General features: G+C 39.2%; 1 protein-coding gene and 1 long non-coding RNA gene across 31 annotated transcripts in view; one reads left to right on the forward strand and one right to left on the reverse strand.

Annotated features, from left to right (window-relative positions):
* LOC111925904 (uncharacterized) overlaps positions 1–8943 on the reverse strand; it is a 52214-nt gene extending 43271 nt beyond the window's left edge. The window contains exon 1 of one of the 2 annotated variants that reach the window (XR_015282815.1): positions 8615–8943. This is a non-coding gene — a long non-coding RNA (uncharacterized LOC111925904). Of the gene's footprint in view, positions 1–17; positions 223–8614 lie in introns of those variants that run through there. The other variant, XR_002862557.2, reaches the window with a different exon arrangement.
* Positions 1–16137, forward strand: part of DLGAP2 (DLG associated protein 2) — a 443370-nt gene that overhangs the window by 398531 nt on the left and 28702 nt on the right. The gene's annotated exons all lie outside the window — the stretch shown is intronic.

The following is a 16137-nucleotide window of genomic DNA, read 5'->3' on the forward strand; positions in this document are numbered from 1 at the left end:
AAGTGCTACTGACTTACAGCTCTGCTGCTCCTGCAAGCGAGGCTTCACTTTTCAGGAAGAGTTCATAAAAACTGGGTCACTTTCCCAGGTAGTACCAGCCCGGCTCCCTGCTGTCTAAGCACATCACGGCACTGGCAGCTCGGCAGGCTCCTTCCCGGTGCCAGGCAGGGAGTGTGACACTGTGCCAGGCAGGGAGTGTGACACTGTGCCAGGCAGGGAGTGTGACACTGTGTCAGGCAGGGAGTGTGGCACTGTGGCAGGCAGGGAGTGTGGCACTGTGGCAGGCAGGGAGTGTGACACTGTGTCAGGCAGGGAGTGTGGCACGGTTACAGGAAGGGAGTGTGACACGGTGGCAGGCAGGGAGTGTGGCACTGTGGCAGGCAGGGAGTGTGGCACGGTTACAGGAAGGGAGTGTGACACGGTGGCAGGCAGGGAGTGTGGCACTGTGGCAGGCAGGGAGTGTGACACTGTGCCAGGCAGGGAGTGTGGCACTGTGCCAGGCAGGGAGTGTGGCACGGTTACAGGAAGGGAGTGTGACACTGTGGCAGGCAGGGAGTGTGACACTGTGGCAGGCAGGGAGTGTGACACTGTGCCAGGCAGGGAGTGTGGCACTGTGGCAGGCAGGGAGTGTGGCACGGTGGCAGGCAGGGAGTGTGACACGGTGGCAGGCAGGGAGTGTGACACTGTGGCAGGCAGGGAGTGTGACACTGTGTCAGGCAGGGAGTGTGACACGGTGAAAGGCAGGGATTGTGGCACTGTGGCAGGCAGGGAGTGTGACACTGTGGCAGGCAGGGAGTGTGACACGGTGCTGTGGGAAGGAAGGTGACAGAGATGTTGTGCTGTGCCACCGCCAGCTGAGCCCGCAGCAAGCCCTGGCTGCAGAGGAATGGAGGGCAGGAGGTCGGGAGCAGTGCTGCAGTAACACCTTATCCCACCTGCCACACCTGGCTTCTCCTACCGAAAAGTAGTTCAGATACTGTGGTACAACACTAGACCGTGCTATGAAAGCATCACCAACGAGGACATCTGGAAGATATTAATCACCCCCTCCCTCATTTCCCCTTTGTCTGACAAAGTCTACTTATTTTTCTTTCAAGTTCTGTAGAGAGAGTCCTTCATATTAACCACTCGGTATGTTATAGACTATTTCAGAATGTTTCCTTACAGGTTTTGTAGTTTGTTTTCACAATGAATGCAGAAACACTGAATTGTAGTGGTAATGGAGGTAGCAGTTAGGATGGTCTCTTGTGAAGCAGAACATGCTAAAACCCCTTCCCTGAAAGAGAGAGAGTGAGTAACTTGGTATTGCACTTCTGGCCAACTTGAATATCAGTTTATCATCCGCAGTAAATTCCACATTTACTGAACTATTCAGTTTATCATCTGTTCAGGTGTGGGGGCACACCTATTTTCTCCTGATGACAACATATACATTGTAAAAAACACATCTTTATTGAGAGAAACACTTCACCTCTGGACCACTGCTCAAATGTTTACCCATCAAGTAGAATATCTACTCAGTGTGTATAGCTTTTATATTCAAATTGAAACAGCCAGCCAGAAATGCTAAATATGTGACTCAATTAGATGTACTAAATCCTTCTCCAGCAGCAAGCACAGACTAAGCAGCCTCTGTTATGTTCTTTGGTTTTCAGTCTGATGAATAAAAGAGAAGATCATTTTCAGTTTCTTAAAATTACTCCACGTGTTCCTCTAACCCAGTTTTTTTGCCTACAACAGTATTTTTTTACTGGATTACTGATAAAAGAACCCACCTAGCTATGGACTTCAGCACAATGGGAACTTGGTCAGGGTACATAAAGGCACTCTGAATTTCTGTCCTATGTTGAATGTCAGTCCCAAGTAATTTCTCCCACTTCAGGGATTTCCTGCTAATCTTGAGAGAAATTTACCATGAAGAATTGCTGGATTAAGGGAATATAGTTGCTAGCCTTAAATTGCTAGTATACTCTATAAAATTTTTAATTCTTCTAGAAAATGTAGCACAATGTAATTCTTCCAGCCTTAATGATTTTCTCAGTTGTACATGCACCTTGTTTTTTCTGATTCATAGGCAGCTCAACTAAACTTGTGCTTGCTAAAGACTTTACTGAGGAAGATGAAAAGTAGGGAACTGTCTTTGTGCCATTTTACTTTTCTTAGTCAGCTGGACTCTGCTTGGCAATGAGTAAACTTCTGAGAATTCCACATTTACTGAACTATTCAGTACTAATTCCAAAACCAATTAATTCAAACAAAGTCACATTGGATGGAGTTTTCAATTAGAGTTCCTACAATTACTCAGGATGCCTGAGGAATTACAGGTTTCCCTTCTCCTGACTTGAAGCTATTTTCAGCTTTCCATTTTCAAATAAAGTGCTGTGTAAGGTGAATTTTTACAGCCCATGTTTGATACTTAGATACAGAACTCTCATGGTTGGTGAACTGATTGCATAATCATGTGCTTACAAAAATAGATGGATGAGAATATGATATTTCAGAGATAAATTGTATCTTTCCATAGCATGGCTACCCCTTCAAACCCTAAAAGGACTGATTCACTGGTTACTGTCTGAACAATAATAACACTAGTTATTGCTTTTAGGTTTTGCTGGTTTGTCATTTTTTTTGCCACATATGAGGATACCAAAGGTGGGAAAAAGTCATGGTGCTACTGCATATGACACCCCTCCCATGAGAAAAACATAAGAATGTCGGGACTGATCAGCTTGGGGAAGAGAAAGCTCAGAAGCAATTTTATAAATGTGTATAAGCATAAAAATTGAGGAAAAAATGCTCTTCAGTTCTTAAAAGAAAAATTATTTATGAGCAACAGATGTGTGATTTTCTTTTACTTTTTCAAGTATGAGATACTTCAACCAGGTGGCTGTTTGGATCTTCTTAATCTGATGCACTGTGGCTAGGAAAACCCAGCCAAATGAAGGAAAACTTATGCATGAAGTAACATCCCACAATTTCTGTTCTGTCTATAGAAATGCTCAGTCTGAGAGGATTTTACTGGTATCCATTGCTAGGTAATAGCTAGCAGTGGAATCCACAAGAGGTATGTTTAAAAACACAAAGCATTGAGTTTAAATAAGATATAGAAGGCTGTGTTCTCAATCATAATTTATTATGTCGACTTTTCTTAATTACTGTTGGGGCTCTATGGAATTATCTGACACTCTAACTCTGCAGGAAACACCATCTATCTCTGGGAGTATTTGGGCATCCTGAGTTAATCCTTTGATGCTGTGCCAGCTTGTGTTCCTATACTGTGAGAATAAATTTTATCCTAACAGATGATGAGCCCAGTTCTACACTTGGATACACACACATAATTTTCATTGCTCTGGGTGTATCTGGAGATCATAATTAGTCTTTAATTTTTTTAAACATATTGAAGTTTTGCTGCTATGCTGTTCAAGAGCAGCTCTACACAGTAGAAAAGGCCCAGGAAGTCACTAGGATGAAGGTGACACAAACAGTTTGATTCAAGGAGCTCGACAGGATGAGCAAGGGGCATCAACAGCCACAACTGTTCACAACTCTGGGACTCCTAGAGAAGGAGCAAGGCTGTGCTAATCAGGGCTGCCTGGCCTGTTCAAGCTGATGAGGCATGAAAGCAGTTGGAGCAGTAGCCAGGAGCTTTTCATATTTTCATTCTCCCTGGTGCAAATTATCTTCAGAGTCAAAGGTAAAAAACTAAGTCACAGACTTCCACCTACAGTTAGTTTAAAAATGTGTAATGAGTGTTTCTCTCTTGCTCCTGCTGTTCTGTGCTTGACAAAATTCCTCTGTAAACCACTGGATTTGCCAGACAGCTTTTTTTTATTAAAAAGGACACCTATGCTGTCTCCCCTGGCAGAATTTGGCTTCAAAGCTATTTTGTTCACAGAATTTTCTCAGCTATGTTTTCTTTATAGTATTATATTAAAAAAAAAAAAAGAGTAGAATTTATCAGAAAAATATAACATGCAAGGAAGGTGTTTCACTGCTCAGTTTGAAACCTTCCTGACATGGCAGAAGCTGACAGCAGCAGATGTAAATACCAGCCCAGCTATTTACCCTGAGGTTGCCAGAGGGCTTTTTCTGTGCAGCTGAGGGAAACACACAGGGTGTGTGACCCTGGAAGTACCAGCTCATCGTGCTTCTTTGCAGTGAAAAAGAAGGAAGGACCCTGCCTGTGCTTCTCCTCCTGGGTTCCTCTGTGAAGGAAAATAACCTCTAAGGAGTCTTCTCAGAAGCTCTGCATGCATTTAGTCCTGTTTTTTTGTTGAAGGTCTGTATGTCAGGAGCCATAATGATGATATTTGCAGTGAAATGGCATTCCTTGCTGTGCTAGCTATGCAAACATCATTTGATCCATTTCTGCATGAGGAAACTCATTCAGACTCAGATCTACCGTAGAAAGACAATTGATAAACCTGATACTTAAAACATACTGGGAGGACTTTTTGCAGAGACTCAGAAAAAATAAATTGGTGACATTCCTAGGGCTCAACCTGACAGAATTAGCCTTTGACCAGACAGGTTAGTTGAATTGTGTTGGGTTAGCCTCCAGGTCAAGTCAACTGAACATAGATACTTTTGTGCAATCTAGCTAAGTTCCCATGACAACAAAGTCTGATTAGTTCAAAGGCAATTGACTGGCACCATTTGAGACATTTGAGGCATCTACACAGGACCTAGAAGAGAATTGCAATGTTTAGACAAGAAGCTGTTGTTTAGGGAGGAAAGCTTCAGTACCCATGTTTTGGTGAGTTTGGCTCAGACTGAATACAGTGTATGTATTATATTGTGCACAACACAGAATCAACAAGCCTCAGCCTACACTGAGGTGTTTTATTGTCAACAAGTGCAACTTTGAAAGTTCCTGACAAAGTCTTACTTGCTGTTAGGCTACGAGTCAGTCTCAGTATATAGTCCATTAAAATATACACAATATAAAATACCAGAGCACTGCTAACAGCACACTACTACTCCTCAAGGGAAGCTAGAGGACATCCAGGGTTATGGGAGATACTTAGTTTGAAGTGAGTAACTTATCACTTGGCTTTCTGAGAATGAGAATAGCATATCAAGGATACATCAATGAGTCATAGATTTTGTATGCATTTCTTTACCTTTTGGGACATTCCTGTATCCAGAAAAATACATGTATTTCCTCTGTCTCCTTCCCCCACTCAAAGAAATTATACAAATTCCTGCCATAAAAGTTCATCTCACATGATACATATATTAAAATGTAGGTGTCAAAGGCAATCACCTTAATATCCAGTTATAGCCAGTGAACATATATGTCCTTTACAGCTTGTACCCATTATGAAGTGGTCTTCTGGACATCCCCATTTCTCTCTCTTCCCTATTAAAATAGTCCACAATGATAGAATTGTATAGCTAGCTGCTTCCATTAATCTAAGGCAATAATTAAACCTATTCAAATTACATTATAGGATGAAAATTAAGGTTAAATTAGGGTCCCACTGCAAGCAAGGATAACTAAGAAAACCATGCTCTGAATTACAAATCTGAGAGATCAAAACACAGCAGCATCATTTTCCACACCTAAATACAGGGCTGTGAGCCTGCAAGTAGCTTTCTTAGCACTGGTTTTGACACTCATACTGATTCCATCTGCTTCTTGGGTAAAATGGTTATTGAATTTGACAAAAAAAATGCACTCTGAGTTTGTGTCCGGATTTGTAATATCTGCAGATTAAATTAATTGTTTAAAGATATTAAATTGCATTTGTTTAAAATATTTACTAATCACTTAATGTCAGATTATTATCATAATATAGTGATAAAATTATGCAACACTTCCTTAAGGGTAAGTAAGCAAATTGTTTTCCTCATCCTATTAATCTTAAAATTCCTTACTGGAAGTTAAATAAAATTATAAGCTACACATAGTTACTGTAAGAAAAAGAATAGAAAATAGAAAAAACAAAACCAATTATAAGCCTATATAATAGATTTATGAGGGGTTTAGGAGGCTGCTGGAAATTAAATTAATTGAGTGACAAGGATACATGGGAGTTCGAGAAGAAACTCTACTGAAAAACATTTTCAATTTTTTGTGTTATTTCAATGTGAGAAGAGTAGCACAAGAAGAGCGATTTTTAGTGTTTGAAACTTTTTTTCTCTTTGTCTCTTACTGTGTTGATGATGTGATGTGACAAATGCAATCTGTATTCCTGAAAAGCCACACGCACATTTTGAAAATGAAATATAGTTAAGAGTTTTCCTTCCTGTAACTGAAAAACTGAGATGGTGGTTTTTAATGCAACTTCAGTACTTTAGAGACACATAGGAACTGTTTAGAAGAGCAGTACAGCTGTCAGCACTTCACTGTGCCATCTACAGGATACTGGTTAGGCTATAATTTCTTGCTAATTAACTGATCCAAAATAGAACCCTTTGTAACCAGTCCATCAGCAATCTATGAGGTTTGTGTTGCCCACATCTCTTTTAATTTTAGCAAAGGCCTACAGTTTCTGATCTTGATGTCTTGTTCGATTTGCATTTCTGTTTTGAGACTAACATTAATTACACTGTCAAAACATATTTATCATTTATGTAATATGGAGCTGCCTACAGACCTAAGTTTTCTCAATATGGAGGTAACATCTTGCACACTGAATTACTTGATTACAGTAATTCCTTTTATACATTTCTTCTCCAGGGAGACTGTAGAGGCTCCAGCTTTTTCCAAATTTAGTGGTCCCATTTCCACTTAATTGTTAGTTTCCTGTACAAAATCAGGTACATGTACAGAACTGAAGCCTAAAAAGATTCACTCTGAATATTGAGACTAACCTGTTGCAGACACAGATATTATTATTATTATTATTATTATTATTATTATTATTATTATTATTATTATTATTATTATTATTATTATTATTATTATATATATATATTTTTTTATTTTTTTTTTTTTTTAATAAATAAATCTCATCCAGTAATTTTGACTTACCCCAGTAAATTTTAGTTGAGGTTAGGTGCCATACTAATGATTTCATTCGTTTTAAAAAGTGCTAAAACACAGATTGTTTGTCAGAATGTCATGGGGTGACTTTACCTTTAAGACAGTTTTGAGAGCTAAGGAAGTTGAAGCTGCTGGTGACTGATGGGAGTCTTTTCTCCTGACCAATTATCAGTCATTTCTAAGAACTGACAGCAGTTTTGACCATTGAAAAGTGAGATCAACTTATGAACACCGCTTTAAGATGTAAAGCCAGAGTTCTCTTGCTCTCTTTTTGGTTTCCAGCTTCTGAAAAGGTAACAAGGCTCTGTCTCGGCCTTCCCCTGCCCCACCCCGCTCCAGGCTGGACTAGGCCGCAGATGTCAAAGACAGATGCTGCTTAAAAATAGGTTTTTTATATGTAATTCGTTTGGCAGCAGTGTCTCAGTGATGCACTATTTTGAAAAACTTTTCTTAAAAGTTGTAAATAGGAACCACAATTCTTGTCTGTGTCAATAATATGTTAACATAATGGTCCAGATCCTGAGCTGGTATGAATTGGACAGATTCCACTGACTTCAATATCAACATTTTAAGTGGGATTAACAGTATGGTCTAATCTAGGGCCTCAAACTGGTCATATAATTAAAAAAAATATAGAAATACAGAAGGTTTGCTTTTCATTCCAGTCTGGAGTTATGAAGCTACCTTGGGCAAAGCTGGTACTGGCTGCTATGTAGTAGCATCAGCAGAAGGGATCAAGGTGCAGGAAATCACGTTTCAGTCATTACTGCAGGCAAATTCCATTCAGATTTGCTTTACCATCCTGCTCACAGATGTTGCAGTGTGTTTCTTGTTAATGGTATGTTCTGTTATTAGCCAAGTTGATGGTTTGGTCCAAATTATCGCCCTGCCCAGACCCTCCCATCCCACACTGTCAATCTTCCCTGAGTCTTGGAATTCTACTTTGGAAATCCCCTAAATTTCAACTTTTGATTAGTCCATATGACCCAATTTCCCCCCCTGCCTCCCTCATTGGAGGATGATTTTGTGAACCCTGCCTTTTACCATCCCCAGGATATCTCTGATTAGCTGATGCTTTGTACCCTCCCTTTAAATTGCCTTCCTATTTCAGCTGTTGCATGCTCGCATTTTCTGTCTTTTGCCCCCGAGATTCCCCACAACAATAAATCCTCTATTAATCCATGCAAAAGACCTCCCTCTCGTCCTTGCCTCCTCAGACAGCCAAAAAGCCGTAGAGCAAGTGCTCTAGTCACACCTTGGGTCATCCTGCTCCTGGGGTGTGACCCACTCCTGGCGCAGGCTGAAGTGACAGAGCCAGATAAGCACCAGCCCATGTGTTACACAGGGGATGTGGAGCAGGGGAGATGAAACTGCCACCTTTCCAATGATCACTGGTAACAAAAGACAGGAGAGGTTATGTGCCAGTGCAAAACAGTGTGTGACAGTCTCCTAGTTTAGGGCAAATTTGGGAGAAAACTCCAAATGGGGGTTTCCCCAGGGAAAAAAAATTCAAATGACACCTCCCCCGCAACTGGTCTGGGAAAGGAAAACAATTTCCTTGGAGAGAAGTGGAAAAAGCTGCTTATTTAACAGAAATTGAATAATATTAAATAATAATACCTCTTGCTGTTCGATGGGATGGCAAATCTAGGAAGAAAAGTCCTTTTCACGTGGTGTAGCTCAGCTCGCTCAGGTTCTTATCAGTCCCTCCGGTGCTGGAAAAGGCCAAGGCCCAGGCCCTGGTGGGTCTCAGGTGTGAGCTCCCAGGGTTTAGCTGGGTGTTCAGTCCAGAGCAGGCTTGCACAGATCCAGAAAAAAAAAAAAAAAAAGAAAAAAAAGAGGTCCAGGGAACTCCTCTTCCTCAGCTAGCTAAAACTAACTAAAAGCCAGAGAGAAGCTCTGTCCCGCTGTCTGTCCGTGCTGCAGACACCACAGTCCAGGAGCGGGATGTGTGGGAGTTATGTTTTTCCTTAACACAAACTGCGGCTTCTTCTTCCCCCCGCTCTCAGAGCCAGTCTTAAAGGTGCAGAACTTAATATATAACATAAACCAGATGATTTGGGATACTAGTATCATAAAGTCACCCCAGGACAGACAGGAACAGAGCTTTTGGCTGGAGTTTATCTCATCCCTTTAGACATTTCATAGCACCACAGAATCATTAAAGTTGGATAAGACCACCAAGCTCATCAAGTCCAACCTTTGACTGAACACCACCATGTCAACTAAATCAAGTGCCAAGCCCACTTGTTTCTTGAACACTTCCAGTGATGGTAGTCAAAATTAGATGTCCTAATTTGAGCTGGTTGTCCATGGTTGTCTTTATGGTTGACAGAGAAAAGTATTGGATGATTCATTTCCTGGTAAAATAAGCATCTAAAATGGATGAGAATTTCTCCCAGAATTGCTTATTTTTCTCACAGTAATTCTAAAAGTGATTGGACAGCTAACTTAGACCTGGATGACTGGGGATTTTTCAGTGACTAATGTGAGGTGAGATGGATTCCCATGTATGGTTCCCAAAAATTGTCTTGAAGGTCTGATGTAATTCACTGCTACTGAAAGACCCTACTTAAAATACTGGCACAGGATAAATACAACATTTTGCCCCCACAGACTATGCCAACATGACACTACCAATTAACATCTGACTTTAGGGTGTAACAAATATCCAGGTTTACTTAATCACAAGACATGTAAAATGATCCATCAGGAAAAAGGTTACAAAGTTGTAGATGCATACAACCCAGACAGTGCTTTCAGGTACATAATTTAAATAAAGTGCAGGCCATCATATAAATTGTGCAGGTAAAAATCATCTGAGTGTAAGCAGTCTTTCAAAAAAACCTCATAAAAATATCACTCTGATATTTTTATATCATATATATATATATCTGTTTCTTACTGTTTAATCTCAAAAGAAAGTAACAGGGTCTTTTCACAGATGTCCAAACTTGAGACTCTCTCTACTGAGAAACTCTCTGGTCTCTTTACTGGCTAGCATTCATCATGGAGGCCTGAATGAGAATAGGGAAGAAGCAGAAAGATAAGTTAACCACTAAAGTATCTCTCTGATTATGTTAGAGAGAAATTTATTCAGAATTTAATTTTAAAAATTAACTTAATTAAAAGCAAAATTATCTCTTGAATTTCAATCACAATGTGACATTGTTAAGTTTTAATGACTACTTTTGCAAGGTTTGAAAATCTTTACAATGAAAAAAAACCCTCTCAACTACCTTAAAAATGGAGAAACTCTTGAACATGGAAAGCCCTCAGAAATTACAGGATCTTTCACCACCAGAGCAGCAAGCAAAGGTGTGGACCTTTCCAGGGGGCAGCAAAGGAAAGAGCTGGAGAGCCCGGGATTGTATGTGATGTTTCCCTTGCCTGCCCTACACTCACATACAGACAGACAATATTTCAATTTAAGTACGAGTGGGTGTGTTATAGGAGCACTCTGAAGGACTTAATTTACATTCAGGTGCCTGTCTAGGGTCAGGTAATGGAGCAAATCACTCTTTTTTTTCTGTGCAGCCTGAGCGCATCCTGCTCCAGCACTGAAAGGAGAAAGTAGAGACCCCAATCATCCGTGTAGGTTTTGAGGTAGTCACTGAGGGCACACATTGAAAATGGCAAGCTTGGATCCAAACAGACTGACTTACTGATTTACTTTGATCCAAACAGTCTGATTCAACACTTTCCTCTTCATTCTATGAGATTCATTTTTCTTAATTAAATATCAGAGGCTATGCATGTTAAAACTAAGCATGTTAAAATCTTTTTGTTATGACTGAACTTTAAGGGTATAACTGATTCAAGAAGGAAACCCCTTAGTAACGTTTCAGAATTTGACTAAGAAAAGCAGATTATTTTGCACAATTAAACTGGCATGTTTGACACTACAGTCTCCTTTTAATGATGTTTGGAATCAGAGACTGGTGTAGATGGAAGAAGAGCCATATAAAAAAGATGTGTCCCAACACCCTCTCATTTAAATAGGGACTTGTATTCTTATTTTTGACATCTATGCCTTGTTAGAAAAACCATCAAAAAATTAATTCTTTATGTGAGAAATAAACTGTTTCGATGTCTGAGATTTTTTTTTTCTCAAAAGTCCGCCTTGATTTCTTAATATTCTTTTAATTATCGTCATTCTCTGTTTTGAGAAGTAACTGTTAGGCACCCAAATGTACATTTTTATTTTAGGAGTAACTCAGAAATTCTGATGACCATGATGGAGAACAGTGAAGAGATTTCAGGGCATTTCAGTCATGTTAGCTGGGACTTCCAAAGCCTTTTGGCTAAAAAGGTATATGCAAAAACTATTCCAAAACTGAAGACTCTTTTGATACAGGATTAGATTTCATTGTCACCTTTCGTTATAAGAACATCTCTTTTCCCTCTTCTGAAGTAATTTCAGGGTTGGTATTGACTTTCCCTGTGCAAAGCAGATCTAGTGCCAGCCTTGGCATCTGCATTTGTGTTTCTGTGTGGTTCTTCAGAGGAGCCCTGTGTGCCTTCAGCAGCGTGCCCCTGGGACCTCTGCCTCCAGGGCAGCTCCAAGCTCCCTGCAGAGTAATTATCCTCCTTCTCAAGAAACCTCCTTACAAAATAGAAAATCGTGTTTACTCCTGCCACAACCATTTCCTTTAATTGATGGTGCTTTCATGTAAATTCATCATCCAGCTAACTTTGTGATCTCAGCCTAAATAATGTTATTTTGACTAAGTGCTTAATGGTTATATTGATTTGTAAAAACCCCTCAGGTGATTCTATCTTGCAAATGGACCAAAAGTGGTGATTTATTAAAAGGCTGCCTTTTGAAAGGTGTTCTGAATGTCACCCACGGCCACTGCTATTTCATCAAATAGATGGCATTTCTCCTGCTGCCTTGTGCCTGTGAAGGTCTATGGCTAACCTGAAGTTATATCTACATTGACCTATTTTAGTGATTTTATTTCTAGTATAAACTTTGTTGGCACTGAAATATGCGTGGAATAACTGACTTCCATGGCTGTATTAACAGTAACTTCTAGCAAGTTTAGACAAATGCAGTGTAGATTAAGGGGGATATTCTGCTTCCAGCTCTATCAGTTAAACTGTTGCTTATGAATTATCCGGAAATATTCTGGTTGTGCCCAATGCTGCCTGGCTGGCATCATGCAGCACATAAAAAAAATTAATGGGGTTTACAGAACAGGTCATTCATAGCCACCTCTGTGCCAAATTCAGCAGTGGTAGGCAGTCTTGTGTATGTGAGGGTCTGGCACTTAAGATATCAGTCCTTACAAAACTAATCTGATGTTTTACACTTTTTCCTGACTGGGTGACAAATTAATGCATGTTATACTGCATATCTACCTTCTCATTTCTCCTGAACAATTTATATGGGTTTGCATCGTTGTTTCATCTGGCCCACTATGAAGCAGCACAGAACCATTTTGTTTTCTCTCCATTTCTCTAACAATGCCCTTCCTTAAAGGAAAATCTAGTGGACCCAATTAAACATATTTACGTTGAAGTGAGGCAAGTACCAAACATCTAATACTTTTATTCAAATAGGAGTCTGAAATACCCACATGGTTTAGAATTAGAACAGTTTTTTTACCATTTTTGTAATTTTTGATTGATTATTATAAGCTAATAGGGGGAGACAGAATGTATGTTAGCAATTTTAAAAAATATTTTTCCCACTTTATTAAATTAGGCAAAAAATAAATTCTGCTTCTTATATCAAGATAGCCTTTGAATACAACTAGAAAGAAAATTTTACTTTCTTTTTCTAGTTTATTCATTAGAAGACATATTTATGTCTTGTGCCATCTACTTTCTTTTTCCTTGCATTTCAGAGCAGCTGTAGATTTTGCAAGCTGATTAACAGCATTACAGAGGCCTGTTGCTTTTACTTTGCTTGACCCTCGTTGCTCAGCAGCAGGACTGGTGAGAGAAATATCAGCAATGCTCAGGATATACACACTAAAACCACTAAAAAATTAAAGAAATCAGAAAACTAAAGAAATCAGAAATCTTTGGTCAGTGCCAGAAACAACAGGAGGTTTTCCTGGATTGATATTTTATGTGTCCAAACATGGAGCAGGTCTCTGGGATCTGCTCAAGTCCACAATTTAAATCTGTCTGAAGCCATCCCGCATCAGCTCTGCCCTCCTGGTGCTGTATTCTTTCACACCCCTGCCTCATGCTGGTCTCATCTCCTGCTGTTGTGCTGCCTCTGATGCTCAGCTTGTCCTCGCTGAAGACAAGAATTCTGCATCCCGCCCTTCTCGTTCCCTGTTCAATTTTTATCACCAGTGCCCTGTGGAGCTATGGGGCACTGTCCTCAGTCAGTGCTCAGCAACCCAGGACTACATTGCCCAGCAGCAACCCTCTCTGTGAGGCTAGCAAAATCCTCCACAGCTCTGGAATTGGCAGAATTGTGGCAAAAAATTGGGAAGACACGAAGCTGTGCTAAGGAGGTTTTATATGCTTGCTTTGGACTAATAATTACTAAGACAAATAAAATTTACAAGGTAGAGAATGATGCAAAGGTGATAGGACCCCCTGTCCATCAGCATAGGCAGATGATAAATAAGAAGTTCATTTTCTATTAGAAGATGGAAATGTTTCTTCCCATATATAATGTGTTATATTTGTGATTGCCAGGACCAACAACTAGACACGGTAGAAGAGCGTTACTGTTGTCGACAGGACTATTCCCAGATGCCATTATTAATGGAAACAATTTGCAAGTGAAATAAAATACTTATTTATTAGAGATCTAAACCCAAGCATGAACAGTAAACTGTGGATTACTGTGTTATTTTCTCCTTTAACAAGACCCTAATCTGTTATGTAGTCGTCTCTTATGTCAGCAACACATGAAGTTATCCCATTTACTTCACTTGAGTGATTAAAGCAAATAGAATTTGGTAGCAAGATTTGACTCTCAAATGCATGTCTCTGTCCTCTTACTTGATCCTGTTAGTCTCCAATTAGTCCCAGATTTCTGTCCTTGAAACTGTTATTCCAGATATGAACTCATTAACAGTGTAGAGATGGATTTTTTTATTCCCTATTCAATATTTGATCTCTGTTACTGTATTGGAATTAATTTAATTTCTTCCTGCCATATTTAACTGCAAACATGTAGCCACTTTCTCACAAACTTGTAGTCTAGTGGATGTTGAACATCTGTGAGATTTTTAATTTCTGTTTAGTGTTCACAATTAAATTCTTGCCAGAATACTGCAGTAATGCTAATACTTGGTGGCTTTAAATCATGTCACTCCACTGAAATAATCAGACTTTTTTAAAATATTCAGTCCTAGGGGAAGAAAAAAGTGAGGGGAGAAAAAAAGACAATAAATTGTTTTGGTTTTGCCACAGGGAGAATTTTTCTTTTTCAGAAATGTAAATTAAGATTAAGTCAGCTCTGAAGGGTTGCAGCAACAGTTTAACATTTATATTCATTAGACAGATCTGCTGCTCAAGTAGTAGGGATATACCTGCTTGTGAGGTTTCATTATCACATTAACCATATGTTTCATTATTCACTGCTATTCTTTTACATGAAGATAGATGTAAAAAACAGTAACATAGTTATCATAGTGATAACCTGTCTTATGTTACAGGTAAAATTGGCTTTCTGTGCTGGACATTGTTCACCCTATTTCACCCCATTTCACCCCCTTTTCTCTACTTTTAATATTTCCCAGCACGTTGATCACTTGCATCTACATTTGCAGGGAGAAAGTAGGGGAGCAGCTTTATGGCAAATCTCTTAGTGAAACATTTCTCATACCCACTGCTTGAGTACATTAGACACTGTCATGATTTCTAAGTTTACAGCCTCCCCCTTCTTCTGTGAACTTTCTGTACTCCCTAAAGCATTTGAAAAATATTGAGGTTTTTCCTTTCTTCTTAATTGCTGGTTACAAAAGTGACAGGAGATAAGATTGGTGATAGGACAACAAAATTGTACCTCAAAAGAAGCACAATCTCGGATTCTGAAAAGCATGTTTCACATGTTTTGCCTGTTTCACCCTGTTAGAGAAATTTAGCTCAGAGCAAGGCTCTAAATCTCTACCAGAACTGAGCAACATCAATAATTCAAAATGCTCTTTAAATGAAGGCTTTCTTTCCTAGATCAGCCTTTCTATCTTTTATGTATGGTAACACTTTTATTTATGATTATCAAGAGGCAACATTTAAGAGTCACTTTCTCTAGACTCACTCTTCACATAGGCTAGCCTGGTGATACAGACTTAGCAGTCCAAAGTGTTAATTCCTAAGCCAATTTCTTCATTCCTGAGAGCTGCAACATAGCCTTATATTAAAAAAAATCAAAAAAACACAACTGGAGAGGCTGACTTCATTGCTCATCAGCCCATCCCTGTGTAATGGGAAGAGGAACTTTTATAGAATCCTTTTTGGACTCAAGAAACCCCAATTCCAAGGTTACCTGTGTCACTTGCAATATCAATCCATTTAGTAACAGCAGACAAACTTACTCCTGTAAATATACAAGAATACTCAGTTTCTCCATACAGAAATGAAGGATGATGTATCACAATGCATTTTTTTTATCAGCTGCTAGTTTTATGAATTATGATTATATGTACTTTGGGGAAAACACTCTTCCACAACAGAAATACTCTTATTAGTACCAAAAAAACCAAAAGTGGAAAACTGTAGAGTGGGCTTAGACAACTAAAAAATTCAGCTGTGTGATATTAATGACTAAATATTAATCTCTATGATTTTTTTAAATTCTTTTAAGGAAGCGGTATTGCACAGTTCTGCATCTGTAGCATTTTCTTGAATGTTTTCCTGAACCTTATTCTGGAAGACAGAATCTATGTTAAACCAGACTCAGAACTGCTCTGCTCATCAAATTCTCAATAGCTTGGCATATATTACAATATTTTAACATGCCTTGAATTTCCTTTTATTAACTGTATTGTTATTTTATGTTATTGATATTTTTAAAATACATACTTCTTTGACAAGTAAGTATCCAACCTTGCCTAATTCAGACCAGAGTACCTGGAAGGATTTTAAAATGTTAAAGTGTGGCATACCACAAAGTAGAAGTTGTTGAATAATATTTTGTTCCAGTATATTGAAGCTATTTTCTTCATATA

The sequence above is a fragment of the Cyanistes caeruleus genome, chromosome 2 (genome assembly GCF_971803275.1).
Source record: "Cyanistes caeruleus chromosome 2, bCyaCae1.hap1.1, whole genome shotgun sequence".
NCBI lineage: Eukaryota > Metazoa > Chordata > Aves > Passeriformes > Paridae > Cyanistes > Cyanistes caeruleus.